The sequence below is a fragment of the Squalius cephalus genome, assembly GCF_949319135.1.
Source record: "Squalius cephalus genome assembly, chromosome: 4".
NCBI classification, from domain to species: Eukaryota; Metazoa; Chordata; class Actinopteri; order Cypriniformes; family Leuciscidae; genus Squalius; species Squalius cephalus.
Genome location: NC_137125.1, coordinates 5699321 through 5715847, shown reverse-complemented (window position 1 = coordinate 5715847; position 16527 = coordinate 5699321).

Sequence of the window (16527 nt, the reverse complement as noted above, 5' to 3'; positions counted from 1 at the left end):
GTTGACATGGTTGAAGAGTTCCACTGTCCAACTGTCCACTTGTGTAGCGATGACGATTAACTTTGCAGTGAGTGAGTGTGAAAACCAGGCTATTATAGTGTGAGTTAAACAAGGTAATGACACACAGGTGAATGCACTGATGAGTCCGGGCAGTGATTTATGGGAAATGTAGTTTGGGCCACTGCTACGAGAATTGTGTGTAGTGTTTTGAAAGAAGTGTGTTTTAGAACTGCAAAGTGAGTGTAAAGCAGGAATTGTGCTTGTAGTTTAGCAGGATTGGTTCAGGGGGTTGGTGAATGAGTTACATGCTGTGGTCTGTTGAATCCTTATTGTCTGTTATGCACATAATAAAACTCAAAACAGTGTCAAGTTAATAAAATGTGCAAACAGCATGCAGTGTATATATTCTCTCAGAGTGCAACGTGTGTTTTTTAGCTGCTGCTTCAGCTTAAGCAAGGCCTCCCCCAACTCTCTCTCTCTCTCTCACACACACACACACACACACACACACACACACACACACACACACACACACACACACACACACACACACACACACACACAGAGTCCATTGAAATGCTAATGAGTTAGGCCACTGCTACTTACATGCTGTTACACACAGAAGCACAGTAAGTTTAGGCTTAGCTGTACTGCCTAAAAAACACCCTTTTTTAATAAAACGCTGTATTTCTGATCAAGTAACCACAGATTTGATGAACATAAGTCTTCTTTCAAATAAAAATAATAAATGTGGCATGAAGACTCTTTGTGTTTAATAATAGTCTGTACGGATTTCTTTATTGTTCCTCAAAACAACACTGCAATCAAACTGTGTCTTATATCAAGCTCGTGTTGTGCAGTTTTGACATGAGCCCAAGCTCAAAGCGGTCTGTTGTTCACAGCCTGAGAGCTGGACAGGGGTCAGATAGGCCTATAAGTGAACAGAAAATTGTCCCCTCTTCAGTGAGTCCAGGTTAAAAGTCGCTTCCCCTGGGCAGCAATTAAGCCTGAACCCACCGAAAACTGAAATAGCACTGCTTTAAAACAGTGCTTATTAGGGCCCGAGCACCGATGGTGAGAGGACCCTATTGTTTTTGCTCCGTTTATTAGGGCCCGAGCACCGATGGTGAGAGGACCCTATTGTTTTTGCTCCGTTTATTATTATTATTCTTCTCCAAAGTGAATCGCTTTTTAGAGGGCCTAAACATGCTCGAAAACTCATGAAACTTTGCACACGCTTCAGAAGTGGTGAAAATTTACGTGTGATATGGTTTTCAGAATTGGGGGGGGCAAATTCGGTAAATTATTGCCCCCACATTTTGCCCCGGCTCCTGGTTTCACGTACAGGTATGAAATTTGGTACATACATGTAATGACCCAATACCTACAGAAAATTCTCTTGGAGCATAGCCCTAAACACAACAGGAAGTGAGCTATTTTGAACTTCCTCCTAGATTTTGGGCATTTTTCGTAATTTCCTGATGTTGTACTTTAACGAACTCCTCCTACAGATTTGATCTGATCCTCTTCAAATTTGGTGAGTGTAATCTTAAGGCCTTTGTGACGTTAAATTGCAAAGATCTAGAGTTTTCGTCGAAGGGTGTGCCCTCGGCGGCCTGACAAACGTTCACCCAATTTCGGCCTTCTGGTGATATATGCATGATCAGATAAGTTCAATATTAATGTTGAATGCAGTTCCGATGTTGCTAGGCAACCACAGACAGCCTGCAGTAATTCAGCCATACAATTTCCCATCTGTCCCAAACTTCACATGTTTGATAAGAGTCCTGTCCTGAACACATGACCATGCTCATATTAGGTTATAGCAATAGCGCCACCTGCTGGTAGCAGGAAGTGTGGCAAATACAAAACATGCTCAAAAAATCATGAAACTTTGCATACGCCTCAGAAGTGGTGAAAATTTACGTGTGATATGGTTTTCAGAATTGGGGGGGGGGCAAATTCGGTAAATTATTGCCCCCACATTTTGCCCCGGCTCCTGGTTTCACGTACAGGTATGAAATTTGGTACATGCATGTATTGACCCAATACCTACAGAAAAGTCTCTTGGAGCATAGCCCTAAACACAACAGGAAGTGATCTATTTTGAACTTCCTCCTAGATTTTGGACATTTTTCGTAATTTCCTGATGTTGTACTTTAACATACTCCTCCTACAGTTTTGATCTGATTCTCTTCAAATTTGGTGAGTGTAATCTTAAGGCATTTCCTAAAGGCGCCGGGTGGCGGTGGCAGGGGTGCGAGGGCCCTTTCATCGCTGCTTGCAGCTTTAATTATTATTATTATTATTATTATTCTCCAAAGTGAATCGCTTTTTAGAGGGCCTAAACATGCTCGAAAACTCATGAAACTTTGCACACGCTTCAGAAGTGGTGAAAATTTACGTGTGATATGGTTTTCAAAATTGGGTGGGGCAAATTCGGTAAATTATTGCCCCCACATTTTGCCCCGGCTCCTGGTTTCACGTACAGGTATGAAATTTGGTACATACATGTAATGACCCAATACCTACAGAAAAGTCTCTTGGAGCATAGCCCTAAACACAACAGGAAGTGAGCTATTTTGAACTTCCTCCTAGATTTTGGGCATTTTTCATAATTTCCTGATGTTGTACTTTAACGAACTCCTCCTACAGATTTGATCTGATCCTCTTCAAATTTGGTGAGTGTAATCTTAAGGCCTTTGTGACGTTAAATTGCGAAGATCTAGAGTTTTCGTCGAAGGGTGTGCCCTCGGCGGCCTGACAAACGTTCACCCAATTTCGGCCTTCTGGTGATATATGCATGATCAGATAAGTTCAATATTAATGTTGAATGCAGTTCCGATGTTGCTAGGCAACCACAGACAGCCTGCAGTAACTTAGGCGTACAATTTCCCATCTGTCCCAAACTTCACATGTTTGATAAGAGTCCTGTCCTGAACACATGACCATGCTCATATTAGGTTATAGCAATAGCGCCACCTGCTGGTAGCAGGAAGTGTGGCAAATACAAAACTTGCTCGAAAAATCATGAAACTTTGCACACGCCTCAGAAGTGGTGAAAATTTACGTGTGATATGGTTTTCAGAATTGGGGGGGGCAAATTCAGTAAATTATTGCCCCCACATTTTGCCCCGGCTCCTGGTTTCACGTACAGGTATGAAATTTGGTACATGCATGTATTGACCCAATACCTACAGAAAAGTCTCTTGGAGCATAGCCCTAAACACAACAGGAAGTGATCTATTTTGAACTTCCTCCTAGATTTTGGACATTTTTCGTAATTTCCTGATGTTGTACTTTAACGTACTCCTCCTACAGTTTTGATCTGATCCTCTTCAAATTTGGTGAGTGTAATCTTAAGGCATTTCCTAAAGGCGCCGGGTGGCGGTGGCAGGGGTGCGAGGGCCCTTTTCATCGCTGCTTGCAGCTTTAATTATTATTAGGGCCCGAGCACCGATGGTGAGAGGACCCTATTGTTTTTGCTCCGTTTATTATTATTATTAAGTTGGCTTGAGAGAGCCAACATATTGAAATCCTATTTAAACTTATTATTATTATTATTATTATTATTCTTCTGAGCGTAAAAATTTACAACTCAAACTCCTCCTAGAGCTTTAACTCCACATACTCCAAACTCGGCACAGACACTCAAACTGATCTGACTCGGTGTGCTATATCTTTTCAGACTGATCCGACTTACGGTTTTCCTAAAAATGACGATCAAAACTCGAAAAAACTCATTCAAAAACTCCCATTGACTTACATTGGGGAGTTCTAAAAAATTCAAACCGACAAAATTTAAATCTAAACACCTTGAAGACTAAACCAAACTGCCATTCTATATACTATATACTACATAACTAATAAACTCTAAACTCATACACTTATAAACTAATTAACTTATAAACTCATGAATTCATAGACTTATGAACTCTTAAACTCATAAATTAATAAACTCTGAACTCTTAAACTCATTTACACACACACACACACACACACTAAACTCATTTAAACTTAAACTCTAAACTCATTTAAACTTATAAACTCAAAACTCAAAAACTCGTAAACTACTTTAAACTTCAAACCACTTCTTAAGTTTAAAGCTTCCAGCTCCCAAGCAACTCCATAGCAACCAAACTTGAGTACCCTAGCAACCGTTTTGCAAGACCTATATCTCTGTATCAGAACATCGTATAGAGATGAGGTTTGGCTCTTTTGACTCATGCTAGCAAACAGCACTTCCAACATGCTACACATGCTAGCACTGAATAGCTACATGCTAATAACGATTAGTTAAGTGCTATATCATGCCAAGATCATGCTAAGAACTCTATAAAGACTCCATAGTAACCATCTGTGACAACTACCAACCGCCTAGCAACATCATAGCAACCACCCAGAACACCCTAGCAACCACCTAGCAACACCCTAGCAACCACCCAGAACACCCTAGCAACCGCTTAGCAACACCATAGCAACCACCCAGAACACCCTAGCAACAGCATAGCAACCACCCAAAATACCCCAGCAACCGCCTAGCAACCACCCAGAACACCCTAGCAACCGCCTAGCAACCACCCAGAATACCCTAGCAACCGCCTAGCAACAGCATAGTAACCACCCAGAAAACCCTAGCAACCGCCTAGCAACCACCCAGAATACCATAGCAACCGCCTAGCAACAGCATAGCAACCACCCAGAATACCCTAGAAACCGCCTAGCAACCACCCAGAACACCCTAGCAACCGCCTAGCAACCACCCAGAACACCCTAGCAACCACCCAGAATACCCTAGCAACCACCTAGCAACAGCATAGCAACCACCCAGAACACCCTAGCAACCGCCTAGCAACACCCTAGCAACCACGAGAACACCCTAGCAACCGCCTAGCAACACCATAGCAACCACCCAAAACACCCTAGCAACCGCCTAGCAACCACCCAGAATACCCTAGCAACCGCCTAGCAACAGCATAGTAACCACCCAGAACACCCTAGCAACCGCCTAGCAACCACCCAAAACACCCTAGCAACCGCCTAGCAACCACCCAGAACACCCTAGCAACCACCCAGAATACCCTAGCAACACCCTAGCAACCACCCAGAACACCCTAGCAACCGCCTAGCAACACCCTAGCAACCACCCAAAATACCTTAGCAACTGCCTAGCAACACCATAGCAACCACCCAGAACACCCTAGCAACCGCCTAGCAACCACCAACATACGTTAGCAACTGCCTAGCAAAACCCTAGCAACCACCAAAAATACCCTAGCAACCGCTTAGCAACACCATAGCAACCACCCAGAAAACCCTAGCAACCACCTAGCAACCACCAAAAATACCTTAGCAACCACCTAGCAACACCATAGCAACCACCCAGAACATCCTAGCAACCACCTAGCAACCATCCAAAACACCCTAGCAACCACCCAGAACACCCTAGCAACCACCAAGCAACACCCTAGCAACAACCCAGAACACCCTAACAACCACCCAAAATACCTTAGCAACCGCCTAGCAACACCATAGCAACCACCCAGAACACCCTAGCAACCGCCTAGCAACCACCGAACATACCTTAGCAACCCACTAGAAAACCCCCAAAAAACGTTTTAACTTTAAACTACTTTAAACTTCAAACTAATTTAAACTTTAAGCTAAATTAAACTTCAAACTAATTTAAATTTTAAACTACATTAAACTTTAAACTAATTTAAACTTTAAACTAATTTAAACTTTAAGCTAATTTAAACTTCAAGCTAATTTAAACTTTAAACTACTTTAAACTTCAAACTAATTTAAACTTTAAACTACTTTAAACTTTAAACTAATTTAAACTTTAAGCTACTTTAAACTTTAAACTAATTTAAACTCCAAACTATTTTAAACTTCTTCAAACTTTCTGGTCCAAACTTTCTCAAGCCAACTTAAAGTTTGTCTCGACGAACTTTTGCATCTAGTTATTATTATTATTCTCCAAAGTGAATCGCTTTTTAGAGGGCCTAAACATGCTCGAAAACTCATGAAACTTTGCACACGCTTCAGAAGTGGTGAAAATTTACGTGTGATATGGTTTTCAAAATTGGGTGGGGCAAATTCGGTAAATTATTGCCCCCACATTTTGCCCCGGCTCCTGGTTTCACTTACAGGTATGAAATTTGGTACGTACATGTAATGACCCAATACCTACAAAAAAGTCTCTTGGAGCATTGCCCTAAACACAACAGGAAGTGAGCTATTTTGAACTTCCTCCTAGATTTTGGGCATTTTTCATAATTTCCTGATGTTGTACTTTAACGAACTCCTCCTACAGTTTTGATCTTATCCTCTTCAAATTTGGTGAGTGTAATCTGAAGGCCTTTGCGACGTTAAATTGCGAAGATCTTGAGTTTTCGTCGAAGGGTGTGCCCTCGGCGGCCTGACAAACGTTCACCCAATTTCGGCCTTCTGGTGATATATGCATGATCAGATAAGTTCAATATTAATGTTGCTTGCAGTTCCGATGTTGCTAGGCAACCACAGACAGCCTGCAGTAACTTAGGCATACAATTTTCAATCTGCCCCAAACTTCACATGTTTGATAAGAGTCCTGTCCTGAACACATGACCATGCTCATTATGGTTATAGCAATAGCGCCACCTGCTGGTAGCAGGAAGTGTGGCAAATACAAAACGTGCTCGAAAAATCATGAAACTTTGCACATGCTTCAGAAGTGGTGAAAATTTACGTGTGATGTGGTTTTCAAAATTGGGTGGGGCAAAATGGCTTACTTATTGCCCCTACATTTTGCCCCGGCTCGACGTTTCACGTACAGGTATGAAATTTGGTACATACATGTAAAGACCCAATGCCTACAAAAAAGTCTCTTGGAGCGTAGCCCTAAACACAACAGGAAGTCAGCTATTTTGAACTTCCTCTCAGATTTTGGGCAGTTTTTGCCATTTCCTGATGTTGTACTTTAACAAACTCCTCCTATAGTTTTGATCTGATCCTCTTCAAATTTGGTGAGTGTAATCTTAAGGCATTTCCTAAAGGCGCTTGGTGGCGGTGGCAGGGGTGCGAGGGCCCTTTCATCGCTGCTTGCAGCTTTAATTATTATTATTATTCTTCTCCAAAGTGAATCGCTTTTTAGAGGGCCTAAACATGCTCGAATACTCATGAAACTTTGCACGCGCTTCAGAAGTGGTGAAAATTTACGTGTGATATGGTTTTCAGAATTGGGGGGGGCAAATTCGGTAAATTATTGCCCCCACATTTTGCCCCGGCTCCTGGTTTCACGTACAGGTATGAAATTTGGTACATACATGTAATGACCCAATACCTACAGAAAAGTCTCTTGGAGCATAGCCCTAAACACAACAGGAAGTGAGCTATTTTGAACTTCCTCCTAGATTTTGGGCATTTTTCATAATTTCCTGATGTTGTACTTTAACGAACTCCTCCTACAGATTTGATCTGATCCTCTTCAAATTTGGTGAGTGTAATCTTAAGGCCTTTGTGACGTTAAATTGCGAAGATCTAGAGTTTTCGTCGAAGGGTGTGCCCTGGGCGGCCTGACAAACGTTCACCCAATTTCGGCCTTCTGGTGATATATGCATGATCAGATAAGTTCAATATTAATGTTGAATGCAGTTCCGATGTTGCTAGGCAACCACAGACAGCCTGCAGTAATTCAGCCATACAATTTCCCATCTGTCCCAAACTTCACATGTTTGATAAGAGTCCTGTCCTGAACACATGACCATGCTCATATTAGGTTATAGCAATAACGCCACCTGCTGGTAGCAGGAAGTGTGGCAAATACAAAACTTGCTCGAAAAATCATGAAACTTTGCACACGCCTCAGAAGTGGTGAAAATTTACGTGTGATATGGTTTTCAGAATTGGGGGGGGGCAAATTCGGTAAATTATTGCCCCCACATTTTGCCCCGGCTCCTGGTTTCACGTACAGGTATGAAATTTGGTACATACATGTATTGACCCAATACCTACAGAAAAGTGTCTTGGAGCATAGCCCTAAACACAACAGGAAGTGATCTATTTTTAACTTCCTCCTAGATTTTGGACATTTTTCGTAATTTCCTGATGTTGTACTTTAACATACTCCTCCTACAGTTTTGATCTGATTCTCTTCAAATTTGGTGAGTGTAATCTTAAGGCATTTCCTAAAGGCGCCGGGTGGCGGTGGCAGGGGTGCGAGGGCCCTTTTCATCGCTGCTTGCAGCTTTAATTATTATTATTCTTCTCCAAAGTGAATCGCTTTTTAGAGGGCCTAAACATGCTCGAAAACTCATGAAACTTTGCACACGCTTCAGAAGTGGTGAAAATTTACGTGTGATATGGTTTTCAGAATTGGGGGGGGCAAATTCGGTAAATTATTGCCCCCACATTTTGCCCCGGCTCCTGGTTTCACGTACAGGTATGAAATTTGGTACATACATGTAATGACCCAATACCTACAGAAAAGTCTCTTGGAGCATAGCCCTAAACACAACAGGAAGTGAGCTATTTTGAACTTCCTCCTAGATTTTGGGCATTTTTCATAATTTCCTGATGTTGTCCTTTAACGAACTCCTCCTACAGATTTGATCTGATCCTCTTCAAATTTGGTGAGTGTAATCTTAAGGCCTTTGTGACGTTAAATTGCGAAGATCTAGAGTTTTCGTCGAAGGGTGTGCCCTCGGCGGCCTGACAAACGTTCACCCAATTTCGGCCTTCTGGTGATATATGCATGATCAGATAAGTTCAATATTAATGTTGAATGCAGTTCCGATGTTGCTAGGCAACCACAGACAGCCTGCAGTAACTTAGGCATACAATTTCCCATCTGTCCCAAACTTCACATGTTTGATAAGAGTCCTGTCCTGAACACATGACCATGCTCATATTAGGTTATAGCAATAACGCCACCTGCTGGTAGCAGGAAGTGTGGCAAATACAAAACATGCTCGAAAAATCATGAAACTTTGCACACGCCTCAGAAGTGGTGAAAATTTACGTGTGATATGGTTTTCAGAATTGGGGGGGGGCAAATTCGGTAAATTATTGCCCCCACATTTTGCCCCGGCTCCTGGTTTCACGTACAGGTATGAAATTTGGTACATGCATGTATTGACCCAATACCTACAGAATAGTCTCTTGGAGCATAGCCCTAAACACAACAGGAAGTGATCTATTTTGAACTTCCTCCTAGATTTTGGACATTTTTCGTAATTTCCTGATGTTGTACTTTAACATACTCCTCCTACAGTTTTGATCTGATTCTCTTCAAATTTGGTGAGTGTAATCTTAAGGCATTTTCTAAAGGCGCCGGGTGGCGGTGGCAGGGGTGCGAGGGCCCTTTCATCGCTGCTTGCAGCTTTAATTATTATTATTATTATTATTATTATTCTTCTCCAAAGTGAATCGCTTTTTAGAGGGCCTAAACATGCTCGAAAACTCATGAAACTTTGCACACGCTTCAGAAGTGGTGAAAATTTACGTGTGATATGGTTTTCAAAATTGGGTGGGGCAAATTCGGTAAATTATTGCCCCCACATTTTGCCCCGGCTCCTGGTTTCACTTACAGGTATGAAATTTGGTACGTACATGTAATGACCCAATACCTACAAAAAAGTCTCTTGGAGCATAGCCCTAAACACAACAGGAAGTGAGCTATTTTGAACTTCCTCCTAGATTTTGGGCATTTTTCGTAATTTCCTGATGTTGTACTTTAACAAACTCCTCCTACAGTTTTGATCTGATCCTCTTCAAATTTGGTGAGTGTAATCTGAAGGCCTTTGCGACGTTAAATTGCGAAGATCTTGAGTTTTCGTCGAAGGGTGTGCCCTCGGCGGCCTGACAAACGTTCACCCAATTTCGGCCTTTTGGTGATATATGCATGATCAGATAAGTTCAATATTAATGTTGCTTGCAGTTCCGATGTTGCTAGGCAACCACAGACAGCCTGCAGTAACTTAGGCATACAATTTTCAATCTGCCCCAAACTTCACATGTTTGATAAGAGTCCTGTCCTGAACACATGACCATGCTCATATTTGGTTATAGCAATAGCGCCACCTGCTGGTAGCAGGAAGTGTGGCAAATACAAAACGTGCTCGAAAAATCATGAAACTTTGCACACGCTTCAGAAGTGGTGAAAATTTACGTGTGATGTGGTTTTCAAAATTGGGTGGGGCAAAATGGCTTACTTATTGCCCCTACATTTTGCCCCGGCTCGACGTTTCACGTACAGGTATGAAATTTGGTACATACATGTAAAGACCCAATGCCTACAAAAAAGTCTCTTGGAGCGTAGCCCTAAACACAACAGGAAGTCAGCTATTTTGAACTTCCTCTCAGATTTTGGGCAGTTTTTGCCATTTCCTGATGTTGTACTTTAACAAACTCCTCCTACAGTTTTGATCTGATCCTCTTCAAATTTGGTGAGTGTAATCTTAAGGCATTTCCTAAAGGCGCTTGGTGGCGGTGGCAGGGGTGCGAGGGCCCTTTCATCGCTGCTTGCAGTTTTAATTAGTTATTATTATTCTAATTAACACCAGAATAGCAACTGGATAGTTTGACAGCCTACATTGATTATATCCATTACCTGTACAGGGCTCCAGACTGCGACCAAATGGTCGCATTTTGCGACCAAAATTTGAGAGTGTGCGACTGAATTTTACATCCAGTCGCACATGTGCGACCAGTAAATTTGCCTCCCCCACCCTCCGTATTTTTTTTATACATTAAACGTGGAAGGGGCACGTCAATGATCAATTAAATGAGCAATGAAATAATCAATGAGACGCGAGCGCACACGCACGCAAACACACACACACACACACACACACACACACACACACACACACACACAAACTCGCACACATACTCATGAGACGCGAGCACACACTCGCATCTCATTGAGTGATGCCTGTCTGTGAGGCGGCTAATGCGTGTGAGAAGAATAAGGAATGGCCACTGTAAGTGGCTAAAATCTGTGGAGGGGGAGGGGCCTAGAGATAAATGAGCGCGCGTAAACATCTGTGGGAAGGAGCGGAGACAAATATGATATGATATGATATGTGCGTGCGTCTGAGCTATGAGCAAGCGAACTATTGATTCGTTCTTCCGACCTGCGGCTAGTGTGCCAGTGCCAGAGTCTACAGTGTCACCGTCGGATGATGATGCAGAGTCAGAGGTTGGTGTGGCGAAAAAAGCCCGCACTCACCATTTTCGAGAAGAGTGGCTGAAAGAATTCGGCTGGCTGAGATACTATAAGCAGTCTAACTTTATGAACTGCGAATACTGCAGCAGCTACCCCAGAACTGCGGGGAACACAAAGTTTGCTGATAGTACAGGCACTTCGCAGTTCAAACGCAATACACTGATTAAACACAATCTCAGCCTAAAGCATCGCGTGTGCCGGGACATGTTTATAAGTCAAAAAGCAACGCCACTGCCGGTTGCTTTTAGAAGACAAATGACTGTAAATCAGAGCGCAGATGAGGCAGAGATGATGTTGAAATTTAATACGGCCTACTTCGTTGCTAAGGAGGAACTACCCTTCACCAAATACAAAAGCCAGCTCGACCTTCAAAGGAAGAATGGCTTAAAACTTAACGAAACATACAACAACGATACAGCATGCGCACAATTCGTTGGAGTAATTGCGGATACTCTGAAGGGGAAGACTTACACGAAAATCAAGGATGCTCCGTATTTATCAATTATGATCGATGGGGACACCGACGTTTCAACAAAGGAATGCGAAATCATATACGCAAGGATCCTAAACGAAGGGAAACCAATGAATATTTTGATTGGCCACATCGAAGTGAAACATGCACATGCTCAAGGTAAGTTATGTTTTAATTCAAATTATGTTTAGACCTATATCACTAACTTATTTAGCTGTCTTTACTTTGAATATTTAAAAGAGGAAATAATCACTTAAGGTGCCGTAATGGCTGTGCCTCAAGGTATGTTTTAATTCACATTTTGTTTAGACCTATTACTAACTTCTTTAGCTGTCTTTACTGTGAATATTTATTAGTTTAAATAATCACTTAAGGTTCCATAATACTTCAGCTGTGAGGTATGATGATGACAGAGGGAAAAAACTGTTCAGGCAACTGGTGTTTTCGTCCAGTGTAAGACATAATTTTACACCATTGTCATGTGCTTGCATTTTAAGGTGTATATGATGCCACCAAAGAGGCCTTTCAGCATCTAGGGACAGAAACAGGGTGGTTAGAGAAGACAGTTGCCATGGGAGCTGATGGTGCAGCTGTCAACCTCGGGCATAAAGGAGGGGTAATAGCCCTCCTCCAAGCTGAGGCAGGGGCTTTTATTGTCCCTTTTCATTGCATGCCACATAGGTAGGTTAAATGTGAACCTTCAGAATAAAGATAGGGTAGTAACCAAAACAATGCATTTTTAATTTTAAGTTTAATTCATTGTAATTGTAGACTGGAGCTGGCAATGCTATCTGTACAAAGGAAAATTCCGATGGTGGATCATGTCTACGATCTTCTCAACATGGTTTGGAAGACATATCACTTTAGCAGCAAGTCTATGAGAGAACTACGAGCACTTGGAGAGGAGTTGGGTGTTCGTGTAAATGTACCAGGTAGTGTCAGTGGGACACGCTGGCTACCACATGTGAACCGGGCCCTCCAAACCTTGCTAAAACCTGGAGGAAAGGATAAACATCTGCAGAACCCTGGCCAGTTCACAGCAGTGTATTACCACATGGAACATTTGACTGCATCATCCACCAATGCTGATATTGCTGGGAGATCAAGGAAGGTCTGCATTTAATTTCAAAATGATTTCATATTTGGGAGGCATACAAAATAACTGATGTTAGTGGTTAGTAATTGGTTATGTCTTGCAGGTCAAGAAGATGATGGAAGATGGAAGCTTTGTGGGTTTCTGTCACTTCTTGGCTGACTTGTTTGAGGCCATAAGTAAATTCAGCTTTCTTCTCCAAAGAAATGATGTTATTTTGCCTCAGGTAATGTTGACATGTTAAGAAGTATATAGTTAAACAAATAATTTTAATCAAGGAATATGTAGCTTTTACCCTTGTTTTTCACAAGGATTTTTTTTTACAGGCTGTGAATGGGATTGAGAATCTCCTTGCAACTATTGAGGCCATGTCAGTGAGATGCAAGCCAGGTGGTAGGCTGGCAGAATTACTGGCAGACCTTCAGGCCCAGAGAAGACAACAAGAGGGTGAGGGGGAGACTCACCTTTTGTACAAGTTTCAGGTGAGCAGTTTTTTTTTAAAGTGAATTTTAGATTTGGAGTTGATTTATTTATTATTATTTTTCTTGTCTAAATGCTGAATGTTTTGTGAACCCAGGGGATCACCATCAAAGGTGAAGCTGCTGGGCTGGGAAAGGAAGGGCTCTCCATGGCAAGCACACCTAAGCTACAACAAGCAGTGAGAGCAACCATCGACTGCACTTTGCTTCATTTAAAGCAAAGATTCAGCAGTCTGCTTTGTAAGTGAAAGCACATAATTATATATTTTAAAAAAATCTGTGAAAATAAGATAAGCTATCATAATTTTTCTTTTTCTCTCAACTCTGTACTTCTATTCCTTGATAGATGAAGAGTCTACATCAGCATCAGCAATGGCAGTGAAGTCATTCAAGATATTCAGTCATGATTCCTGGCCAGCAGAGCAACAAGAGCTGACAGACTATGGTGCAGAGGAGCTGGACTTCCTGCTAGACCACTTTTCCTCTGTCTTAACAAGGTTAGTGACTCTTTTTAAATTATCATAAAAATATAAAAAGTATAACACAGAGCAACATTTCAAACATCTACTTTGATCCTTAACCTAGATGGTTTGGTCAGTTTTTCATTTCACTCTTTCAGAAATGGCTGTGATTTCAATCTGGCTAGAGAGGAGTATCAATCCATGAAGATATTCATTTTTAGGAACTACATGGACAAGTCTTACCATGCCTTATGGGGGATGATGGTAACTAAGTTGCCATTCTGCTCTGATTACAAGGTACCCCATTATGATCATATCCTTGTTAATTTAGTTAGTAATTATTACTTTTTGATTAAATAAAAAAACCTACAATAATGATCCATTCTTTGTAGAACATCCTACATCTTGTTCACATCATGCTGGTCCTCCCGGTCTCCTCTGCTATATGTGAAAGGGGATTTTCTACTCAGAAGAGGATTAAATCTGATGTCAGGGGGTCCCTGCATGTAGACACTGTGGAGGACTTGATTCGAATTAGCATGGAGGGACCTAGTTTACAAGAGTTTGATGCCAAGGAAGCTGTACAAACATGGTTCAGTCAGGGTAAAAGGTCTAGGAGGCCAAATTACAAGGGCTGGCCTTCTGAGCCTCCTAGTGGAACACAGGAGGATCTGCTCTAAGGGGGAGTGAGTAAAGGCTCAAGTTGGTTAGGTCTACATGTTCTAGTGGAATGTTATTGGCCAGTGCCCCTAATGTTTACATACATTTAAGTATTGTTTGTAACTGTGAAATGACTGAAAGGTTACTAAGCACTTTGTTACTAAGCATTTTTTTTTTCTGAATGTATGGTATTTTGTTTACTATTTGTACTGTCATGACAGCGATGGTGCTGTCAGTTTACCTTGTTGTTGCATCTTCAAAAGTGCAGAATAAAATGTGACACTGAATTTGAAACAGCACATTGTAATTTCTGCATCTATTATCAAAGTATTTATTAGTAATACAGTGGAAATTAGTAGATTTGGTTAGCATGTTGATTTACGGTGTGCGCCCCTAAATTTTCTGGTTGTGCCCCTAAAATTTTCAGTTGGGGGCCACTGTGCTCCTAGTGAAAAAAGTTAGTCTGGAGCCCTGCTGTAAGTCAGCATCATTTGCCCCTTGGAGGGGGAGATTGGGGCTGTTGGGAGGAGGAGGAGGAGGAGGAGGAACATTAACTCCTCCCATGATTTCCTCAGATGAGGAAGGATGTTCACTATCCTGCAAAACAACACAATACAACATCTGTAAAACTGCACATCATACGATAATCTCTGTCTAAAACAGATGCACTGTTTAATGGCAAGTGTACTCACAGTGTGACTCAAGATTACCGTGGATGCCTTGGGGAAGAAAGAAAAAAAAAACATGGAAAAAATAAATGAAATGTGAATTATTACCACAAGCTTTTATTTGTTATAAATCAAGTTAATAAAGATTAAGATTTGGCCAAATGAAAAACCATTTTCTATCAATATTTATTTCTACTTACCAAACTCCCACTTCCGCACGAAGTGTTCACTCCACTGTCGCTCGATGGACTATTTCCCATCTTCTTCTGAGGAAGCAAAGTCGTTGTGAGCATTTCTTGAAAATAAAATCTTTATAAATAAATTAAGAAATGCAGTTCTTTTTATTTTGCATTCATGCGGCATTTGTATTTAATTATAGTAATAATAGCCTATATATATATATATATATATATTTCTATATCAATATTTATAATTTAACTGTTACTTATTTAATTATTATTGTTATTATTTGTTTAGTTATTTATTAGTATTGCTTCATTTGTGTGTTCTTGGCTCTCATTTATATGTATTGCTTCATGTTGAGCTTTATCTTTTAGTTTTATGTTCCAAAATAAAATTTCCCTTAACCTATTGATTACATCTGTACTGTCACTTTTTGAATCCATTTAACATTTACTTGCCTAGTAGTATTAATTTATTCCAAGAAATAAATAAAACAATGACTCACCCCAAACTTCTGAATGAAAGTGAAGTTTTTTCTGTCTACATGAACAGTAGCGCGGTACAAGCTAAGACGTCGTGTTGATAAACTTTGACCCTCAGGCTGACTTTCACAACTTTCCAGGGTCGAGTTCACACCCTTTATGGGGGGCTGGTGGGGGCAAGGTGAGTTCTGATTGGCTAGTTTGAATACCAACTCAAGGGTCATTGCAGGTCAGCTCTTGAAACAAACAGTTAACTGTGTGTCTTATAACAAACAAGGAGCATCTTTATGACAACATGTGTCAATATACAAAATGAGAACGATGTCCTAACGTTTTTATTTTATTTATTTATGGTTTAACTTCTTTTTATTTATTTTTTTCTTAGGAGGTGGTGAAATGAAAATCAATACAAGTATAAAAATGTTAACTATTTATTCAATTTAATAAAGTTTTAATGTACCTGTTGATTAAATTCATTCTTAATTTTATTAGTGCCAGTGCAATTATTCAGCATAAATAATCAAATATAAAAAAAATGAGAACTTCTGAGCCCGCAGGGTTTACTTTGAGAGTGTTCAAAGCAGGCCGCCCGTCGCCGCTGAATACCGCAGCTAGGAATAATGGAATAGGACTCCGGTTCTATTTTGTGGGTTTCTGGAACCCGGGGCCATGATTGAGAGGGACGGCCGGGGGCATTCGTATTGCGCCGCTAGAGGTGAAATTCTTGGACCGGCGCAAGACGAAAGCATTTGCCAAGAATGTTTTCATTAATCAAGAACGAAAGTCGGAGGTTCGAAGACGATCAGATACAGTCGTA